Source organism: Phyllobates terribilis, unplaced genomic scaffold, assembly GCF_046119375.1.
Source record: "Phyllobates terribilis strain yellow unplaced genomic scaffold, ASM4611937v1 Scaffold_1__5_contigs__length_1240528914, whole genome shotgun sequence".
Taxonomy (NCBI): domain Eukaryota; kingdom Metazoa; phylum Chordata; class Amphibia; order Anura; family Dendrobatidae; genus Phyllobates; species Phyllobates terribilis.
Window position 1 is genome coordinate 55,407,878 of NW_027362761.1, and position 22,837 is coordinate 55,430,714.

The following is a 22,837-nucleotide window of genomic DNA, read 5'->3' on the forward strand; positions in this document are numbered from 1 at the left end:
CTCCAGTGAACTTACTGGGAAGGACCGCCTACCCACAAATACGTGGTCAAGTGAATGTGGCCAGGGACGGTAAGGAGCCAGTTCACAGCTTTTTTTACTAAATTGTATTTCACCACAGCCATATTCTTTAGCTTGGTGAAAGGACTTGGGAAACCATATCTACTCCAGCTGTAATTTCTCCCAGGAAGTCCTCTAAAGCTTCTTTCACTTGAAATGTGGTCTTTTAGGCTTGTGGAGGCGAAAGCTTTACACAACCTCATGCCGGCGGCGGCCAGGTGTCCATACTCGGTCCCCTGCCGCCACTATTTCTCTCGGTGTGTTCTCCGCCTTCCACAAGCACGGTGTTACGCGAGTCACTACAGAAATAACAGTCTCAGAAGAGGAGAGAAGAGACTAATATTACTGAAAGAAATATAATGTAAGAGCTACTTACTAGATAAATATAGGGAGGTCAAACAATCCAAAGTCAAGTCCAGGAAGATGGCGCAGTACAAAAGGAGCAGACAAAAGAGTAGTCAGATAACAAGCAAATGGTCAAAATTCAGGTAAGGGAAAATAGTCAGACTGGGTCAGGCACAGAGCACAGAGAGATCAGTCCTACACAGGCAATACCAAGTGTACAATTGACACTGGGTGAAGGAGCTAGCATGCTTAAGTAGAAGACTAATCAAGGGAAGTGAACACAGATGATTGCAGAAACAACCCAGCACACCCAAATCAGACTGACAGCCTTCACACAATAGTAATCTAGAGACAAGGAAAGTGTGGAGACCGTGACAGTACCCCCTCTTCAAGGGGGGGCCACCGGACCCCCAGGTCTCCCAGGAAACCGCCGATGAAAGGCCCGGACCAATCGATCAGCCCTCACAGAATGAGCCGGATCCCAGGACCGTTCTTCAGATCCATATCCCTTCCAATGTACAAGATATTGAAGGGAATTCCAGACCATACGGGAATCAATGATCTTTTGTACCTCATATTCTAAGCGCCCCTCAATAGACACCGAAGGAGGCGGGGACGAGGGAGACAGAACAGGGGGAATAAATTCCTTCAACAAAGACTTGTGGAACACATTAGGAATACGGAAAGACTGAGGGAGTAGTAATCGGAAGGAAACCGGATTGACCACCTCCAGAATCTCATATGGACCAATGAATCTAGGACCCAACTTCAGTGAGGGTATCTTCAATCTAATATTCTTAGAGGATAGCCATACCTTATCCCCCACCTTGAAGGCGGCACCCGACGAGCGTTTCCTATCGGCCTTTTGTTTCTGCCGATGCTGAGCCACCCCAATATTCTTTTTAACCTCCCTCCAGACATCCCCCAACTTTTAAATGGTTACATCTACCCCAGGACACCCACAACTTATCCTGGAGAACTCACCAAAATGAGGATGAAACCCATAATTACAGAAAAACGGCGAGGTTCCTGTGGACTGATTAACCCGACTGTTAAAGGCAAACTCAGCCAGAGGAAGAAAGGATGAGCAATTCTCCTGCTGATCGGCGACAAAACTTCTTAAAATTTGTTCCAAAGACTGATTTGTCCTTTCGGTCTGACCGTTAGTTTCAGGATGATAAGCAGAGGAAAAGGACAAATCAATCCCCAACCTTCTGCAGAAAGCCCTCCAAAATCTAGAGACGAATTGTACTCCCCTATCAGATACAATATTAAGAGGAATCCCATGCAATCGTACCACATGAGTAATAAACAGTTTGGAGAGAGTCTCTGAATTGGGTAACCCAGATAATGGAACGAAGTGAGCCTGTTTGCTGAATCGATCGACTACCACCCAAATAGCCGTCATCCCCCCAGACAGAGGTAAATCGGAAATGAAATCCTTGGACAAATGAGTCCATTGTCTTTCTGGAATGGACAAAGGAGCCAATTCCCCAGCCAGCCGGCAATGTTGCACTTTAGCGCGTGCACAAGTTTCACAAGCAGACACAAAATCTTTAATGTCCCTACGCATAGCAGACCACCAAAAGAGTCTAGCAACTGCCTTCTGGGTGGCAGTAACTCCAGGATGACCACTCAACACAGAATCATGGAATTCTTGCAAAAGGCGTAATCTGAGATACACAGGGACAAACAGCTTGCATTCAGGAATATTGGAAGGGGCCAAGGACTGAGCAGTTCGAATTTCAGCTTCCAGCTCAGAGGAAACCATGGCCACAACTATACCCTGAGGAAGAATGGAGGAAGGAGGCTCCGGAGGAGACACAGAATCAAGGCTACGAGACAGGGCATCCGCCCTCACATTCTTAGACCCAGGCCTGAACGTAATAGAAAAATTAAATCTTGAAAAAAATAAAGACCATCTGGCCTGTCTAGGTGTCAACTGCTTAGCAGATTCGATATACGCTAGATTCTTGTGATCTGTCACCACGGTGACCAGATGAATGGCTCCTTCCAAAAAATGCCTCCATTCTTCAAAAGCCAATTTGACAGCAAGTAACTCTCGATTACCCACATCATAGTTTCTTTCAGCAGGAGAAAATTTCTTAGAGAAAAAGGCACATGGTCGCAGATTAGTTAAAGTCGTAGGACCTTGAGACAATACAGCCCCCACCCCAACCTCGGAAGCATCAACCTCCACAATGAACGGCCTCTGGAGGTCTGGTTGAACAAGTACAGGAGCAGACATAAAACATTTCTTCAAGTTTTCAAAAGCCCCGACTGCTTCTGATGACCAAACCTTTAGCTCCGCCCCTTTGCTAGTGAGGTCGGTAAAAGGCTTGACAATCTGAGAAAAACCTTTAATAAATTTTCTGTAATAATTTGCGAACCCTAAAAAGCGCTGCAGAGCCTTAAGGTCGCTGGGTTGAACCCAATCAATGATGGCTTGAACCTTCCCAGGATCCATCTTAAACCCGAGGCTGACACAATGAAGCCCAAGAATGATATTTCTTGAACAGAAAAGGTACATTTTTCAATCTTGGCAAACAAACAATTATCTCTTAACCTTTGCAGAACCAAACGGACATGTTTATAATGAATATCTAGATCAGGTGAAAAAATTAGAATATCATCTAAATAAACCACAATAAATCTCCCAATATAATCAGAGAGAATATCATTCATAAAATTCTGAAAGACCGCGGGTGCATTTGTTAGCCCAAAAGGCATGACGAGATTTTCAAAAAGACCTTCAGAAGTTAAAAACGCTGTCTTCCACTCATCACCCTCTCGAATATGTATCAGGTTATATGCCCCTCTAAGATCCAGTTTGGAAAACCATTTGGCCCCCGAAAGTTGATTATATAGATCAGGGATAAGTGGAAGCGGATAAGTATTTTTAACAGTTATCTTGTTTAATTCTCGGAAATCGAGGCAGGGACAGAGACCTCCATCTTTTTTTTTTTTTTACAAAAAAGAATCCGGCGGCAACCGGCAATGAGGAAGGACGAATATGACCTTTCGGTAAACTTTCGTTAATATAAGCCTTCATGGATGCCCGCTCAGGGCCAGACAAGTTATACAAGCGAGCTTTGGGTAATTTGGAGTTAGGAAGGAGATTAATAGCACAGTCATAGGGACGGTGAGGAGGTAAGATCTCAGACTCTACTTCCGAAAAAACATCTCCGAAGTCTTTCAGGTATTCCGGAAGACCCTCCAGACTAACGGAGCAAGCATGCACAGATTTAAGACATTTTTCAATAAAATGAGGGTCCCATTTGACAATATCTTTCTGATACCAGTCAATGATCGGATTATGCAAGCGCAATCAAGGAAGACCCAACACAATCCCAGCAGGTAAATTGTCCAGGACATAACAGGAGATTAATTCTGTATGAAGTGACCCCACCTTGAGTGTGAACTCCACCATAACTAACTGAACCAGATTTTTTAGCAACGGTGTTCTATCAATAGCCACAATTTGAATAGGGTCTTCTAACTTAACTGTCCCTAATCCTAATTTCTGAACAAGTCCCGAATCAATGAAATTAGCCGCGGCTCCACCGTCAATAAAGGCAAATGTTGATAGACACTGGTTTTGAAACAGAAGTTCAGCATTCAACAACACTTTATCAGAGGAGTAAAAGGGTACCTGTAAGTCTGGGTGACCTCCTCGACAATCACCCAGACCTAGGCATTTCCCGACGGCTTATTCGTTGCAGGTCGTGCTGGGCAATCCTTTAAGAGATGTCCAGATTGGCCACAATACAGACAAAGTCCAAGTTCCAGGCAGCGTCTCCTCTCCTTAACCCTTGAGCTGGCAGCTCCAACCTCCATAGACTCTACCTCTGGTAAACGACCCGGGCCCGGTGGACAAAATGGAACCTCGTGTTGAACCTTGCGTCTCTCCCGCATCCTCCGATCCATGCGGATAGCCTGAGTCATGGCCTCCACCAAACAACCAGGTGGAGCATGCAGAGCCAGAGCGTCCTTTAAAGGCTCTGAAAGACCCCTGAGGAATTGGCACCTGAGAGCCGCGTCATTCCAGAGAACCTCAGTAGACCTCTGACGAAACTCAGAACATTAGTTTTCCGCTGTGTGGTTCCCCTGTGTCAGGTTCATAATCCTTGTCTCTGCCACCTTGACCCTGTCCGGTTCGTCATAGATCTGTCCTAAAGCGTCAAAGAAAGGGTCCACAGAAAGACGTTCAGGAGCAAAAGGGGGTAGAGAAAATGCCCAAGTCAGGGGACCCCCCCGCAGAAGTGACATTATAATTCCCACCCGCTGTGACTCACTCCCTGATGACCGAGGACGCAAGGTAAACAATAATTTACAACTTTCTTTGAAAGTTCTGAACTGATCTTTCTCCCCCGAAAATTTGTCAGGGAGTGCTTTAGCCGGTTCAGGGGGGCTCAAAGATACGTCAGATGGTTCAGAAGTCATGACAGTGGTCGGAGAGGAAAGATTCTGAGGGACTGTAAACGTTCCAGAAATCTGGTCTTGTAACTGAGCCTGTGAGGACGCCAGTTTGTGTTGATCCAAGGCCAGATCCTGAACTAACTGAGTCAGATTCGCCACCTGATCACACAAAGTTTGTAACGGATCCATAGGTGGGAAAAAGAAAAAAAAATAAAAAATGAACGGTCAATTGTAATGTGACGTGAGTCACTACAGAAATAACAGTCTCAGAAGAGGAGAGAAGAGACTAATATTACTGAAAGAAATATAATGTAAGAGCTACTTACTAGATAAATATAGGGAGGTCAAACAATCCAAAGTCAAGTCCAGGAAGATGGCGCAGTACCAAAGGAGCAGACAAAAGAGTAGTCAGATAACAAGCAAGTGGTCAAAATCCAGGTAAGGGAAAATAGTCCGACTGGGTCAGGCACAGAGCACAGAGAGATCAGTCCTACACAGGCAATACCAAGTGTACAATTGACACTGGGTGAAGGAGCTAGCATGCTTAAGTAAAAGACTAATCAAGGGAAGTGAACACAGATGATTGCAGAAACAACCCAGCACACCCAAATCAGACTGACAGCCTTCACACAATAGTAACCTAGAGACAAGGAAAGTGTGGAGACCGTGACACACGGGTCCCACGACATTACCCATGCCCTCCCCAGTGCACTTACTTAGAAGGACCGCCTAACCACAAACACGTGGACAGGTGAATGTGGCCAGGGACGGTACAGAGCCAGTCCACAGCTTTTTTTGCTGAGAGTTGTATTTCACCACAGCCATATTCTTTAGCTTGGTGAAACGACTGACATAGAGGGAAACCGTATCTACTCTGGGTGTCATTTCTCCCAGGAAGTCCTCTAATGCAGCTTGTTACAGAAGCAATGGCAGCCCATCCAACATCAACTCGCACTTGTCGGTGGTGCTTCGACACACAAACATCTTTCTTTGCGCCTTTAATTTTATGACTACAGAGTTGGGCAATGGCCTCATCTTCAATGCGGTTTGAGAAAAAACATGCATAAGCACATCCAATCATCATTAAAAAAGCAGCCATAGAGTGTCTGGGAACCTTCCCCCACACTTTTCTTAGCCAGGGCTGCTTCTCGGCAGGGTTGGACGAGCCCACCAGAGAACCGGAGACTCCTCCTGTGCGCCCTGGCTTCTCCTTCAGGAGAGTTCATAGTGCCGAGGTGAGGCGATGATGACGATAGAGGCAACCCTCTGCTTAGTTATCTGTTATTTGGAATGCAAGCGCAAGTATGCAGCCAGCCACCCATCCACAGGCTGCAATACTAAACTGCCAGATTTCTGGGCAGCTGCTTGCACTTGAAATGTGGCCTTTTAGAGTTATGGAGGCGGAAGCTTTTCACAACCTCATGGCTCATGTCCATAGTCAGTCCCCAGCTGCCACTATTTCTCCCGGTGTTGTCTCCACCTTCCACAAGCGCGGGTCCCTGAACACTACTGCTGGTACTTTTCTGTGGGAATCTGCTTGCCTCCTACCAGCCTGGAAAGTTTCCAGTAAACTATGTCACGACGCCATGGTATTAGCACTGCCCCCAGTACCAGTAGCAAAGCCATCCCCAATTTCCTTCTCAGGAATTTTATTTGGTAGACTGAGTGGCTGCCCAAATACATTAGTTTCTCACAAAGGAGCTGAAGAATGGCAGTAGGTGCAAGTTTCTCCAGCCTGTTAGATATTAGAGGGTGAACGGCAGCACATTGGATCAGTGGTTAGCACTGAAGCCTTGCAGTGCTGGGATTCTGGGTTCAAATCCCAGCAAGGACAACATCTGCAAGGACTTTGTATGTTCTCCCCATAGTTTGCGTGGGTTTCCACCTCAGTAAAAAAGCAGCCATAGAGTGTCCAGGAACCTTCCCACACAATTTTCTTAGCCAGGACTGCTTCTCGGCAGGGTTGAACGGTCCCACCAGAGAATCCTCTGGTGTGCCCTGGCTTCTACATCAGGAGAGTTCATGATAGCGATAACTTTGCAGCTGCTATTGGGCTCTTGAGCTGGGGAGAAATGTGAGCCCTCAGAATCAAATCCTCTGGTGGGCCCAATGTTTTCCAATCTAAAACAGATTCTCAGTGGGAGTTGTATTTCACCACAGCCATATTCTTTAGCTCGATGAAAGGACTGGCATAGAGAGAAACCGTATCTATTCCAGATGTAATTTCTCCATCATCAGGTTCCGCCCATTGTCACACACGACCATGCTTGGCTGTATGTTCAGCAGTAAGAGCCACAGATCAGGCTGCTGTTTTACAGCTTTCAACAACTCTGCAGCTCTGGGCGGTTTGTCACCTAAGCATTAAGCATGTTATCTTCAGCACAGCCTGTTGCCTCTTGGCCAAGACACTGCTGCACTGCTTTCAGCTTGTGACTGATGTGGTCATTTCGGAGATGGAGAAGGAGGTGCAGGAGCTGAACAATGTGATGACATTGAGGTTACATTGGAGACTCTATTTTTAATACTAAAGAAAGATCCTACTGTTTTTTTTTACACTATTTTTTAAGACAAATGCATTCACCGGGAAATGTCATTTTAATATTTTACAAACTTATCTGGCAATGTGGTGTGTGACACATCATCAGACGCATCCTGTTTCATTTATCATGGAGGGCCTCTGAAAGTCACAAAGCCTTTTTTTATAGGGCTATCAGGCGGCCTTTACTATTCTTAAAAGGCCAGCAGTCGGTCCTCGCTTTTGTTAGAGAGCAATCAGCCGGCTATGCTTTATTGTTCCCATTATTAATGAGTGGGTCTCCTATACTGTTATTGCATATGCAGTGACTGCAAGGGCTTCCAAAAATTGGACGCAATCCAATACCCCTTTAAAGAGACATATAGGAGGGTCTCAGTAAAAAAAATGATCCAATTATAAAGGAGCGGGTCTCCAATAGTGGTAGTGCACATGCAGTGACTGCAAGAGCTGCGAAAATTTGTGAAAAACTCAAATAACAATTTAAAGACACACAAAGATGAGCCACAGTAACGAGTACGACATGTTCCCATTAGAAAGGAGAGGGTCTGCTATACAGTTATAGGGTATGTAGTGAGTCCAACGGCTGACCAACTTTAGGAAAAAAACTACTAAGAATTTAAAGACACAGAGAGCAGGGCCACAGTAACGAGGACGACATGTTCCCATTAGAAAGGAGAGAGTCTGCTATACAAGTATATTGTATGCAGTGAGTCCAACAGCTGACCAAATTTAGGAAAAACCCTACTGACAACTTAAAGACACATACAGCAGGGCCACAGTAGCGAGTACAACATGTTCCCATTAGAAAGGAGAGGGTCTGTTATACAGTTATAGGTTATGCAGTGAGTCCAACGGCTGACCAAATTTAGGAGAAACACAACTAACAACTTAAAGACACATAGAGCAGGGCTACAGTAACGAGTACGACATGTTCCAGTTAGAAAGGAGAGAGACTGCTATACAGTAATAGTGTATGCAGTGAGTCCAACGGCTGACCCAATATAGGGAAAACCCCACTACCAATGTAAAGACACATAAAGCAGGGCCACAGTAACGAGTACGACATGTTTCCATTAGAAAGGAAAGAGTATGCTACACAGTTATAGGGTATTCAGTGAGTCCAATGGCTGACCAAGTTTAGGAAAAAACCTACTAAGAATTTAAAGACACATAGAGCAGGGCCACAGTAACGAGATTGACATGCTCCCATTAGAAAGGAGAGGGTCTGCTACACAGTTATAGGTTATGCAGCGAGTCCAACAGCTGACCAAATTTCGGAAAAACCCCACTAAAAATTTAAAGACACATAGAGCAGGGCCACAGTAACGAGTATGACATGTTCCCATTAGAAAGGAGAGAGTCTGCTATACAGTTATAGGTTATGCAGTGAGACCAACGGCTGACCAAATTTAGGAAAAACCCCACTAAAAATGTAACCCTCCGTCACATACAATATCGGTTCTAACGAATTCACATATCTAATATTTGCAATTTCAGTGCTCTAAAAGTGATCAGTGACCTTCATAGGGATGTAATAAAAGAGACTACACATAATCAGGTGCAAAAAAAAACATTTACTTAACATAAAACTAATAACTCTGAAATACAAACATTTCAAAACTCCCGCCAAATAGTCCCCTGTTCGACTCTGTCAAAAAACTCTACAAAGAAAATTTATGGAAACAAACTTAATTTTAAGGTACCTTAAGTACTATTAAACACATATTCAGTCAGAATTAGATCCTGAAGTTTCCCCAGAAAAATTACACTTGCAGAGCAAAGAGCAAGAATTACACATCATTTTTGCATGTGTCAGGCAGATTGCATTATGACATTTGTGACATTCATAATTAGAAAGCCTTCTGATTCCGCTTTCCGTGGTGCAGGTGGTGCATCTCCTTCTTTTGGGAGGTGGTGCAGGTGGTGAATTTTCACTATCATCTTCTGGGCGGAATCTTTTGAGCTGAACTTGAAGGCGAGAGGGGATACTAGTTCATGGGTCAATTTTTTCAGATAGAATCGTCTACGGAGTGGTTCAAGCTTGTTTTCAAGGTAAATGACTTGTGAATTTATACCACCCAAATTCAACATAGCAAAAAATATGACCATTGGCCAGCGTTTGGTGTTTCTGCTGACATTGAAAGTTGAGCACATCTGATCAGCTGTATCAACACCCCTTTTGGTTGCATTATAAAATGTAATTATCTCCGGGTTTTTTTGTGCCTCAGTCCCAGGATCGATGGCATCATCATCATGAAGTGTTGATAGAAGAAGTACAATTTTTTTTGCTTGTGGTACATAGGAAACCAAAACCTTTCCATTGTACCATTAGAAAGGAGAGGGTCTGCTACACAGTTATAGGGTATGCAGTGAGTCCAACGGCTGACCAAATTTAGGAAAAACCCCACTAAAAATTTAAAGACACATAGAGCAGGGCAACAGTAACGAGTATGACATGTTCCCATTAGAAAGGAGAAAGTCTGCTATACAGTTATAGGGTATGCAGTGAGTTCAACGGCTGACCAATTTTATTAAAAACCCCACTAACAATTTAAAGACACAAAAAGCAGGGCCACAGTAATGATTACGACATGTTCCAGTTAGAAAGGAGAGAGACTGCTATACAGTAATAGTGTATGCAGTGAGTCCAACAGCTGACCAAATTTAGGAAAAACCCCACTAAGAATTTAAAAACACAGAGAGCAGGGCCACAGTAACGAGTTTGACATTGTTCCCATTAGAAAGGAGGCAGTCTGCTACACAATTATAGGTTATGCAGTGAGTTCAACGGCTGACCAAATTTAAGAAAAACCCCACTAAAAATTTAAAAACACATAGAGCGGGGTCACAGTAACGAGTATGACATGTTCCCATTAAAAAGGAGAGGGTCAGCTTTACAGCTATAGGGTAAGCAGTGAGTCCAACGGCTAACAAAATTTAGGAAAAACCCCACTAAGAATTTAAAGTCACATAGAGCAGTGCCACAGTAATGATTATGACATGTTCCAATTAGAATGGAGACAGTCTGCTATACAGTTATAGGGTATGCAGTGACTCCAACGGCTTACCAATTTTAGGAAAAACCCCACTAAGAATTTAAAGACACATAGAGCAGGGCCGAAGTAACAAGGTACAACATGTTCCCATTAGAAAGGAGAGAGAGTCTGCTATACAGTTATAGGGTATGCAGTGAGTCCAACGGCTGACCAAATTTAGGAAAAACCCCACTAAGAATTTAAAGACACGTAGAGCAGGGTCACAGTAACGAGAACGACATGTTCCCATTAGAAAGGAGAGAGTCTGATATTCAGTTATAGGGTATGCAGTGAGTCCAACAGCTGAACAAATTTAGGAAAAACCCCACTAAGAATTTAAAGACACATAGAGCAGGGCCACAGTAACGAGTACGACATTGTTCCCATTAGAAAGGATAGAGTCTGCTATACAGTTATAGGCTATGCAGTGAGTCCAGCGGCTGACCAAATTTAGAAAATCCCCAATAAGAATTTAAAAACACATAGAGCGGGGCCACAGTAACGAGTATGACATGTTCCCATTAAAAAGGAGAGGGTCTGCTTTACAGCTATAGGGTAAGCAGTGAGCCAACGGCTAACAAAATTTAGGAAAAACCCCACTAAGAATTTAAAGTCACATACAGCAGTGCCACAGTAATGATTACGACATGTTCCAATCAGAATGGAGAGAGTCTGCTATACAGTTATAGGGTATGCAGTGACTCCAACGGCTTACCAATTTTAGGAAAAACCCCACTAAGAATTTAAAGACCCATAGAGCAGGGCCAAAGTAACAAGGTACAACATGCTCCCATTAGAAAGGAGAGAGAGTCTGCTATACAGTTATAGGGTATGCAGTGAGTCCAACGGCTGACCGAATTTAGGAAAAACCCCACTAAGAATTTAAAGACACGTAGAGCAGGGTCACAGTAACGAGAACGACATGTTCCCATTAGAAAGGAGAGAGTCTGATATTCAGTTATAGGGTATGCAGTGAGTCCAACAGCTGAGCAAATTTAGGAAAAACCCCACTAAGAATTTAAAGATACAGAGAGCAGGGCCACAGTAATGAGTACAACATGTTCCATTTAGAAAGGAGAGAGTCTGCTATACAGTAATAGGGTATGCAGCGTGTCTAACGTCTGACCAAATTTAGGAAAAATCCCACTAAGAATTTAAAGACACATAGAGCAGGGCCACAGTAACGAGTACGACATGTTCCCATTAGAATGGAGAGTCTCCTATACACTTATAGGGTATGCAGTGAGTCCAACGGCTGACGAAATTTAGGTAAAACCCCACTAAAAATTTAAAGACACATACAGCAGGGCCACATTAACGAGTAGGACATTGTTCCCATAAGAAAGGAGAGAGTCTGCTATACAGTTATAGGTTATGCAGTGAGTCCAACGACCGACCAAATTTAGGAGAAACCCCACTAACAACTTAAAGACAGATAGAGCAGGGCCACAGTAATGAGTAAGACATGTTCCCATTAGAAAGGAGAGGGTCTGCTATACAGTTAAAGGTTATGCAGTGAGTCCAACGGCTGATCAAATTTAGGAAAAACACCACTAACAATTTAAAGACACATAGAGCAGGGCCAAAGTAATGAGTGCGACATGTTCCCATTGGAAAGGATTGAGTCTGCTATACAGTTATAGTATTTGCAGTGAGTCCAACGGCTGACCAATTATAGGGAAAACCTTACTAACAATTTGAAGACACATAGAGCACAGCCAAAGTAACGAGTACGACATGTTCCCATTAGAAAGGAGAGAGGCTGCTATACAGTTATAGGGTATGCATTGAGTCCAACGGCTGACCAAATTTAGGAAAAACCCCACTAAGAATTTAAAGACACATAGAGCTGGGCCACAGTAATGAGTACAACATGTTAAAATTAGAAAGGAGAGAGTTTGCTATACAGTTATAGGGTATGCAATGAGTCCAATGGCTGACCAATAATAGGGAAAACCCCACTTAGAATTTAAAGACACATAGACCTGGGCCACAGTAATGAGTACAACATGTTCCAATTAGAAAGGAGAGAGTCTGCTAAACAGTTATAGGGTATGCAGCGAGTCTAAAGGCTGACCAAATTTAGGAAAAACCCCACTAAGAATTTAAAAGACACATAGAGCCGGGCCACAGTAACGAGTACGACATGTTTCCACTAGAAATGAGAGGGTCTGCTATACAGTTATAATTTATGCAGTGAGTCCAAAGGCTGACCAAATTTAGGAAAAACCCCACTAAAAATTTAAAGACACATTGAGCAAGGCCAGATTAACGAGTACGACATGTTCCAATTAGAAAAGATTGAGTCTGCTATACAGTTATAGGGTATGCAGCGAGTCTAACGGCTGACCAAATTGAGGAAAACCCCACTAAGAATTTAAAGACACATAGAGCAGGGCCACAGTTACGAGTACGACATGTTTCCTTTAATATAAGGAGAGGGTTTTCTATACAGTTATAGGGTATGCAGTGAGTCCAACGGCTGACCAAATGTAGGAAAAACCCGCTAAGAATTTAAAGACACATAAAGCAGGGCCACAGTAACGAGTACGACATGTTCCTATTAGAAAGGATTGAGTCTGCTATACAGTTATAGTTTATGCAGGGAGTCCAACGGCTGACCAAATTTAGGAAAATCCCCACTAACAATTTAAAAACACATAGAGCAGGGCCACAGTAACGACAAATTCTCATTAGAAAGGAGATGGTCTCCGATAATGTTGGCCTATGAAGTGAATGCAAGGGCTGCCAAAAATTGCGAGGCACTCCAATTCCCCTTGGAAGAGATGTACAGGGACTCATGAAAAAATGTTCCCATTATTAGAAAGTGGGTCTCCCATAGCGTTGGCCTATGCAGTGAATGCAAGGGCTGCTAAAAATTAGGAGGCACTCCAATGCTCGTTGAAAAAGACTTTGAGGGCCTCATAAAAAAATGTTCCCATTAGAAAGGATCGGGTCTCCTATACTTGTAATGCCCATGCACTAAGTGTATGGGCTGACAAACATTTACCCCTGGGGGGTATACATGAACATACTATATAAAAAAAAAAAATTACGGGCATCGTGAACACCCTTTAAAAAAATGATGTGGGTGTTGCATCACGGACCACGGTCACCCTGGTGATATGGTGTTGGAGGATGAGGAGAAGGAGAAGGAGGAGGACAAGAGCAATTAGCTAAAATTAGGAAGCGTATACCCATGTGTTGGTGTGAAAAGGTACATGGGAATACACCTCCCAAAAAAAGACACTGGATTTGAGTTTATGCTACGCTACTCTCATTCGGTGGTGTTGAGAAGTCTGGCCCAATCCAGCCCTTGTTAATTTTTATAAGAGTCAGCCTGTCAGCATTTTCAGATGACAGACGGATGCGCTTATCAGTTATAATTCCACCAGCGGCACTAAAAATCCTCTCTGATAATACGCAGATCCCCGTATTGGTACGTACCACGTGTGTCTGATGTCACACAGGTTTTTTTATCCTGCAGTGTGGCACTACAGGTCCTCTGACAGCTGCCGCACACTGACGTCCGGAAAGCAACAGAGGGAGCAGCTAGTTTCCCTCCATCTCCTTACCTGCCACGCCATCTCTCACCAGCGTTTGGAGCACTGCAACAATAGACCTCATTACACGGCGGTCTACAGGATGTGATGATCACTGATCAACAGCCACATAAAGACTAGAGATGAGCGTTGTTCGACTTGAACTGTTCGCCAATCTCAAATTCGAGCTGTTTTGGGCGGTGTTCGAGCCGTTCGGCGAACACGAACGATTTGAGAAAAATTCGGCTGTTCGAGGTTATGTTCGATAACTGTTCGTGCACCAAAATCATAACTGGATTTTTTCTCAGTAATGATGAAAATTAATGTTAATACGCAGTTTGAGTGTACAGCGGGGCGGGGGGAGGGGTAGGGGATGGATCTCTGCAGGAATAATGAAGATCTCCATTTTTTTTTCTCTTTCCCGCATTTACAGTGGGGAGGTGCAATCTGTCAGCCTATCAGCAGCGCACACACGGAGCGAAGTGCTTTTTTTCACACAAGCAAGGGCATGTGTCATTGGCAGTGTATGTCACATGTCCTTGCCCTATAAGACCAAGCCATTTTCCCCGTCGCCTCCATTTTCTCACTGCTGCAGCTCCGTGTTAGACGGCACCGCTGTTGCTGTGTGTGCTATACCTTGTTAATTTCAAGCCAATTTTCGCACAAATCTACAGATAGCTTGGGAGTAGGGAATAGTTGTGATTGCAGTCCTTTTAAAGACTAGGTTACAGCATTTCCTACGACTTTTATCAGGCAGGTCTGTGCTCTTAAATAGATAGGTTGTGGGAGTAAAGACTAATTGTAATTGCAGTCCTTTTCAGGACTAGGTTACATCAGTTCCTATCAGTTTTTGCCAGGCAGGTCTGTGCCAGTGCTGTGCAAGTTTTTTTCACAGCATTTGGCTGAATCTAGCAAAGCTAAACCTTTTTGGCCGATTGCAGAGTGTGTTAGTCAGTGGAGTAGCCTATCTGTGTTGCAAGATATACCACCTGTGTATAGAATACCAATTTTTTTACTGCACCTAGTGAAGTAAAATCTTTTGGGCATAGCATCATTCTATTAGTCCATCTATACTGACCTCCATCAGGTTGCAAATTGAATATAATTTTTTTCTGCATCTAGCTCTGAAAAAATATTTGGGCTTCTAGCAGTGTGTGGGACTTGTTCTATTAGTCCATCTATACTGACCTCCATCAGGTTGCAAACTGAATATAATTTTTTTCTGCATCTAGCTCTGAAAAAATATTTGGCCTTCTAGCAGTGTGTGGGACTTGTTCTATTAGTGCATCTATACTGACCTCCATCACGTTGCAAATTCAAAATAATTTTTTGTCTGCATCTAGCTCTGAAAAAATATTTGGCCTTCTAGCAGTGTGTGGGACTTTCTCTATTAGTCCATCTATACTGACCTCCATCAGGTTGCAAATTAAAAATAATTTTAATCTGCATCTACCTCTGAAAAAATATTTGGGCTTCTAGCTGTGTGTGGGACTTGTTCTATTAGTCCATCTATACTGACCTCCATCAGGTTGCAAACTGAATATAATTTTTTTCTGCATCTACCTCTAAAAAAATATTTGGCCTTCTAGCTGTGTGTGGGACTTGTTCTATTAGTCCATCTATACTGACCTCCATCAGGTTGCAAACTGAATATAATTTTTTTCTGCATCTAGCGCTGAAAAAATATTTGGCCTTCTAGCAGTGTGTGGAACTTTCTCTGTTAGTCCATCTATACTGACCTCCATCAGGTTGCAAATTAAAAATAATTTTTATCTGCATCTAGCTCTGAAAAAATATTTGGCCTTCTAGCAGTGTGTGGGACGTGTTCTATTAGTCCATCTATACTGACCTCCATCACGTTGCAAATTCAAAATAATTTTTTGTCTGCATCTAGCTCTGAAAAAATATTTGGCCTTCTAGCAGTGTGTGGCACTTTCTCTATTAGTCCATCTATACTGACCTCCATCAGGTTGCAAATTAAAAATAATTTTTATCTGCATCTACCTCTGAAAAAATATTTGGGCTTCTAGCTGTGTGTGGGACTTGTTCTATTAGTCCAGCTATACTGACCTCCATCAGGTTGCAAACTGAATATAATTTTTTTCTGCATCTAGCTCTGAAAAAATATTTGGCCTTCTAGCAGTGTGTGGGACTTTCTCTATTAGTCCATCTATACTGACCTCCATCAGGTTGCAAATTAAAAATAATTTTTATCTGCATCTAGCTCTGAAAAAATTTTTGGCCCTCTAGCAGTGTGTGGGAATTTCTCTATTAGTCCATGTATACTGACCTCCATCAGGTTGCAAACTGAATATATTTTTTTTCTGCATCTACCTCTGAAAAAATATTTGGGCTTCTAGCTGTGTGTGGGACTTGTTCTATTAGTCCATCTATACTGACCTCCATCAGGTTGCAAATTGAATCTAATTTTTTTCTGCATCTAACCCAGCCAATAGTTTTGGCCTAATACCACAGTTTGGCCACTCAGCTCTGCTCGGTTCCCATCCATTATTTTTTTGTGCAAACAACTCCAGAGTTGTGAATTAGTTAACCACCAAAATGAGTGGAAAAAGGCCTGCTGCTGGTGGAAAGGGGAATAGGCGTGTTGGGAAGGGGAAAAAGGTTGTGTACGTGGGGTAGGTGTTAAAGCAACAGTAACATCTGCAGAAGAAAGACCATCTTCCAGCCAAACTAAAATGTCTACTTCTTTTAGCGGACAATGTGATAAGATCCCTTTCTTACGGCCACGCCAATCGCTACAAATTCCAGATGAGGCACAAAAACAGCAGGTGCTTCAACGGATATCAAGTGTTCCTTTAAGTGGGCTCTCCTCCACATCAACTTCAACATCACAAATACTCCAGTCCTCAAAGGAGTCACCCCAATCGCATTTGCTTCCTCACAGCTCCCAAATCTCCAGCTGCCCGTCTGAGTATGAGGTAGAACAGATGGTTGAGTCTGCAGAGCTGTTTACTCATACTATAGCCTGGGAATCAGAGGTCGACTCCAGCACTTCTGTGAATCCAGACGAGGAAATGATCTGCACTGATGCCCAGAATCTTTATGAGTCGGATCTAGGACCAGACGCAGAAGGTTCTGACCATAATGCAGACCCTCATTCCCAAACTGTAACTCCTGTTGGTGGAGACAATGAGGAAGACGATGATGAGACTCAAATACCTGATTGGAGCGACAACTTTAGTTTTTTGTCAGGGCAGGAACAGGTTGGCTCTGAGGACGACGGGTGTGATAACGCACAGGGTGATGATGATGAGGTTGGAGATCCCACTTACTGTCAACCTACAGTCAGCCAAGAGATGAGGTCAGCAGAGGAGGTGGAGGAGGATGCTAGTGACGACGAGGTCAGGTTGCGCCTTCCTGGACAGAGACGTAGTACTGGAAGCACGTCAACAACTGCATCCTCAAACACAACTCTGCCTCTCACCACAAGTCGTGGTGGCTCTTCAGGTCGCATGGGTGCTAAGCCTTGCATAGCCTGGGCATTTTTTCAGATCGATAAAGATGACCCAACTCGTGTTATCTGTAACATTTGTCAGCAAAAGCTAAGTAGAGGCCAAAAAATACATAGTTTGAGTACTTCATGCATGAACCGGCACATGGACATGAAGCATAAGTTGCAGTGGGAAGCTCACTGTGCTACAATGCGGCCTAGCCGGCCGGGCCAACCACCGTCTGCCATATCTTGTGCATCCGCGGCCTCTTCATCCTCTGTGACTGTGGGGACAGCAGTCACACCTGTTTTGGGGCGCAGACCTGCCACCTCTTTACCCGCAACAGCCAGCGTGATTGGCAGGTCATCATTTTCTTTGGAGGTGGTAGCACCAGCTGGTGTTGAGCGCTGTCCGACTTCGATAGCACCACCTTTGGATCAAGGCAACCTAACATGTCCGCCTGCATCTTCCTCACAGACCGGCAGTTTGCCGGGGACACCCTTATGAACCCCGTCTAAGCACAATAGCCAGCCCTCGGTCCCTCAGATGTGGACAAGTAAAAGACCATTTCCTCCTAGCCATGAGAAAGCTAAGAGGTTGAATTTCACCATCTGCAAGCTCTTGGCTACAGAAATGCTGCCTTTCCGCCTGGTGGACACAGAGGATTTTCGAGACCTTATGTCCGTCGCAGTGCCCCAGTACCAGATGCCCAGTCGGCACTACTTCTCAAAGAAAGGTGTGCCTGCGCTCCACCAGCATGTCGCACACAACATCACCGCTTCTTTGAGAAACTCTGTGTGTGACAGGGTGCATTTCACCACAGACACTTGGACGAGTAGGCATGGACAGGGGCGTTACATGTCGCTGACTGGGCACTGGGTAACTATGGTGACAGCAGGACAAGGGGCTGCTGTCCAAGTCTTGCCGTCCCCACGAGTTGTGCGTCAATCCTCTTTATCTCAAAGTTCCTCCACTGCTTCTGCCTCCTCAACCTCCTCTCGGTCCTCCACCTGCACCCAAAGCCTGTCTGGTCATGCCACAAGCTTTCTAACTGCGCAGAAGGGATCCTGCACACCTCCTTACTATGCTGGCAGTAGGGCTCAACGTCATCAAGCGGTTTTTACTTTGAAATGTCTGGGAAATGTGAGTCACACAGCTGAGGAGTTGTGGTCAGCTCTGGAGAACCAATTTCATGAATGGTTGTCTCCACTGGACCTGAAACCAGGGAAGGCCGTGTGCGACAATGCTGCAAACCTGGGTGCGGCCCTTCGCCGGGGCAATGTCACACATGTGCCTTGTATGGCTCACGTGTTGAACCTGGTTGTCCAGCAATTTTTAGCCCACTATCCCGGACTAGATGGCCTTCTGCAGAGGGCACGGTCTCTGTGTGCTCACTTCCGCCGATCGCATCCCGCAGCTCAGCGACTTACATCTCTACAGAAGTCGTTGGGCCTGCCACTTCACCGGCTAAAATGTGATGTGCCTACCCGGTGGAATTCAACTCTGCACATGTTGCAGCGACTGTGGCAGCACCGACAAGCCCTGGTGCAATACGTTCTGACGTATAGCCTGGGTCAACGAGATCCAGAGGTGGGGCAAATCACGCTGGAGGAGTGGTCTCAGATCAGGGACCTATGCACCCTTCTCCACAGTTTTGAAATGGCGACAAAGATGTTTAGTGCTGACGATGCCATTATCAGCATGACTATTCCGGTGAATTACATGCTGGAGCACATGTTAAACAGAATTCGAAGTCAGGTGGTGGCACAAGAGGAGGTGGAGGAAGTAGAGGAGGAGGAGTTGTATGCGGAAGGGCTAACATCTGCAAGGTCCAGGCGGTCGGCAGGCATGTGAGGGTGGGGGAGATGGTTTTACCAGGGCGCATGGTAGCAGCCAAACTAGTGAGGAAGGTGCAGGAGCCCAGAAAGAAGTGGAGGACGAACTGATGGAAGACTCATCAGACGAGGGAGACCTTGATCACATTTCTGTTGTGCGAGGTTGGGGGGAGAGGACAGAGGAAGGAAGCATGATTGTTACCTCGCCACCAACACAACAGGGACTTGGTGCTCCTGGATGCGCAACACACATGAGTGCCTTCTTGCTGCACTACCTGCAACATGACCCTCGAATTGTCAGAAGTAGAAATAATCCTGACTACTGGGTTGCCACACTGTTAGATCCCCGGTACAAAAGTAAATTTGCAGAAATTATTCCTGCCATAGAAAGGGATGCACGCATGCAGGAGTATCAGCAGAGACTGTTGCAGAATCTTACATGTGCTTTTCCACAAAACACCAGTGGTGCACGTAGTGAATCTCACAGTTCCAACTTGCCAACCGTGAGACCGTCGAGTGTTCAGCACTCAAACGGTAACAGAACCACAGTATCTGCTGGTAACATCAATTTTGCGGAATCATTTCACCACTTTTTAAGCCCATCCTTTGCAAGGCCACAGGAGACAAGAAGTCTGACACATAGTCAACGCCTAGAGACGATGGTACAGGAGTATCTCCAAGTAAACATTGAAGCCATGACTGTGTCACTGGACCCTTGCTCTTTTTGGGCTTCCAATCTGGATAAATGGCCGGAGCTAGCCACTTACGCCTTGGAGATCTTGTCATGCCCCGCAGCCAGCGTTCTGTCTGAACGTGTGTTCAGCGCTGCTTTTGGTGTGCAGACAGATAAGCGCACGCGGCTCTCCACTGATAATGTAGACAGACTCACGTTCATAAAGATGAACAAATCATGGATCCAAAACGACTTTTCTACCCCTGTGTCATCCTGGGGAGAGTAAAAGCTTGATGATTGGTTAAAATCACCTCACCAACCGTTTTAAGCTTTCAAATTACTAATCATGTTTATCTGTATCTTGACTGGAAAATAATTTAGGCTTTGTAGCAGTGTGCAGCACTGATTCTATTAGGCCATCTATAATAAGCTCCACCAGATTTAAAATTACTAATCATGTTTATCTGTATCTTTGCTGGAAAATAATTTGGGCTTTGTAGCAGTGTGCAGTACTGATTCTATTAAGCCATCTATACTAAGCTCCACCAGATTTAAAACTACTAATCATGTTTATCTGTACCTTGGCTGGAAAATAATTTGGGCTTTGTAGCAGTGTGCAGCACTGATTCTATTAGGCCATCTATACTAAGCTCCACCAGATTTAAAATTAATAATAATTTTTAGCTGCATCTAGCCCGGAAAATAATTTTGGGGCTCCGAGATGCGCAAGACACATAAGTGCCTTCTTGCTGCACTACCTGCAACACGACACTCATATTGTCAGAATTCGAAGTAATCCTGACTACTGGGTTGCCACACTCTTAGATCCCCCAAACTTTTCGATCAACCTTTTCATTTTAATAAAGACCAAAAAAATGGTCATTTTTGAAATTATAAGCATTAGCAGGTTATTAGAAACTGAAATCAAATAGTTTTCAACTCAAAACTTTATTCTAGGTGATGTTACATTTTCACATAGGACCCCTTGTTCGAAAGGAGCTTCTGAACTCTCTCGTCCATTGAATTTGTCAGGTTTTGGATGGTTTCTGCTTCAATTGTTTTGCATGAGGACAGAATACCCTCCCAGAGCTGTTGCTTAGATGTGAACTGCCTCCCGCCATCATAGACACGCCTTTTGATGATGCTCCAGAGGTTCTGAATGGGGTAGAGGTCAGGGGAGCATGGGGGTCACACCATAAGTTTGTCCCCTTTTATGCCCATATCAGCCAGAGATGCAGATGTTTTATGTGCAGCATGAGATGGTGCATTATTATGCATAAAAATGATCTTGCTGTGGAATACACGGTTCTTCTTCTTGAACCATGGCAGGAAGTGCTGTTTGAGAAACGCCACATACATTATGGAGTTCATCTTTACCCCTTCAGGGATCCTAAAGGGGCCGACAATCTCTCTCCCCATGATTCCAGCCCAAAACATTACTCCACCTCCTCCTTGTTGGCGCTGTAGCCTTGTTTGCGTGGGGTGTCCATCAACCAGCCATCCTCCACTCCATCCATCTGGACCATCGAACGTTGCACGGCACTCATCCGTGAACAAAACAGTTTTGAAATCAGTCTTCATGTAATGTTTGGCCCACTGGAGCCGTTTCTCCTTGTGTGAAGTGGATAGAGGAGGTCGACAGGATGGCGTATGCACAGCTGCAGACCTCTGAAGGACCCTGCATCTTGTTGTTCGGGGGACGTTGGAGGCACCAGCAGCTTCAAAAACTTGTCTGCTGCTATGACAAGGCATTTTTGCCGCTGCTCTTTTAACCTGACGTAATTGCCTGTAGGAAAGAGTCCTCAATTTGCCCTTATCAGCACGCACACGTGTGTACTGTGAATCAGCTCCATACTTCTTGATTGCCAAGACACTTCATCCTGATCATCGCACAATGTTGATTGTAGTAATGCCTTGACCTAAACACTCCACAATGTGTTGCTTCTCAGCAGCCGACACATCCTTTTTCTTTCCCATTTTGGCAGAAAATGTAAGCTGCTTAATAATGTGGGACAGCCTTCTTAAGTAGTCTTGCCTTTCATTGGACACACCTGCCAAACTAATTAGCACAGGTGTCTGCAATTGCTTACAGTGATATAAAGAGCCCTGACACACATCACCATCAATGAGTTTAACTGACAAACAAACAAATTCTTCCCTTATCACTCCTAAACACTTTTTGCATAATAATTTGGAACACAGTGTACATGTGCTTTTCCACAAAACACCAGTGGTTCACGTAGTGAATCTTACAGTTCTAACTTGCCAACCGTGGTCTGTATGGAGTTGTTCAATAAAGGGCCCAAAATTAAGATAACATAGATGGGAGAGGTCTCTATGAATAGGAATTCCTAAGTATTTGATACCCTGTGAGGGCCAGGCAAAGGGAAAGTTGGACTGGATGGAATCCTGTATGGATTTGGGGAGGGAGACATCGAGGGCCTCAGACTTCGCTGCATTGATTTTAAAATTTGACCATGTAACAAAGTGATCTATTTCAGCCATAACAGCATGGATGGATATATGTGATTGAGTGAGATACTGTATACTAGGACATCATCAGCAAATAGAGAGCACTTGTACTCGGTGCCTCCCACCTCAATCCACCTAATATTGGGGTTATGGCGAATTGATGAGAGCAGGTGCTCTGTCACTAGGATGTATAAGAGAGGGGACAGAGGACATCCCTGCCTTGTCCCATTGGTGATTGTGAAAGGTGATGAAAATGTTCTGATGCACCCCCTGGGCCTTGGGACACCCGGAGCCGGACCCTTTTTGGTGGATGCTGGTGGTTGTAGTCTCCGTGGCGGCGACCCGGTTCCGTGGCTCAGGGCGGTCAAACCAGTGGCTAAACTATTTATGTGGTTTTGATGTTTAAATGTCCGACTATGCCACCCGTGGATTGTTGTCAGAGTGAACCGCCTCTGCAGGGCAGACCGCTGA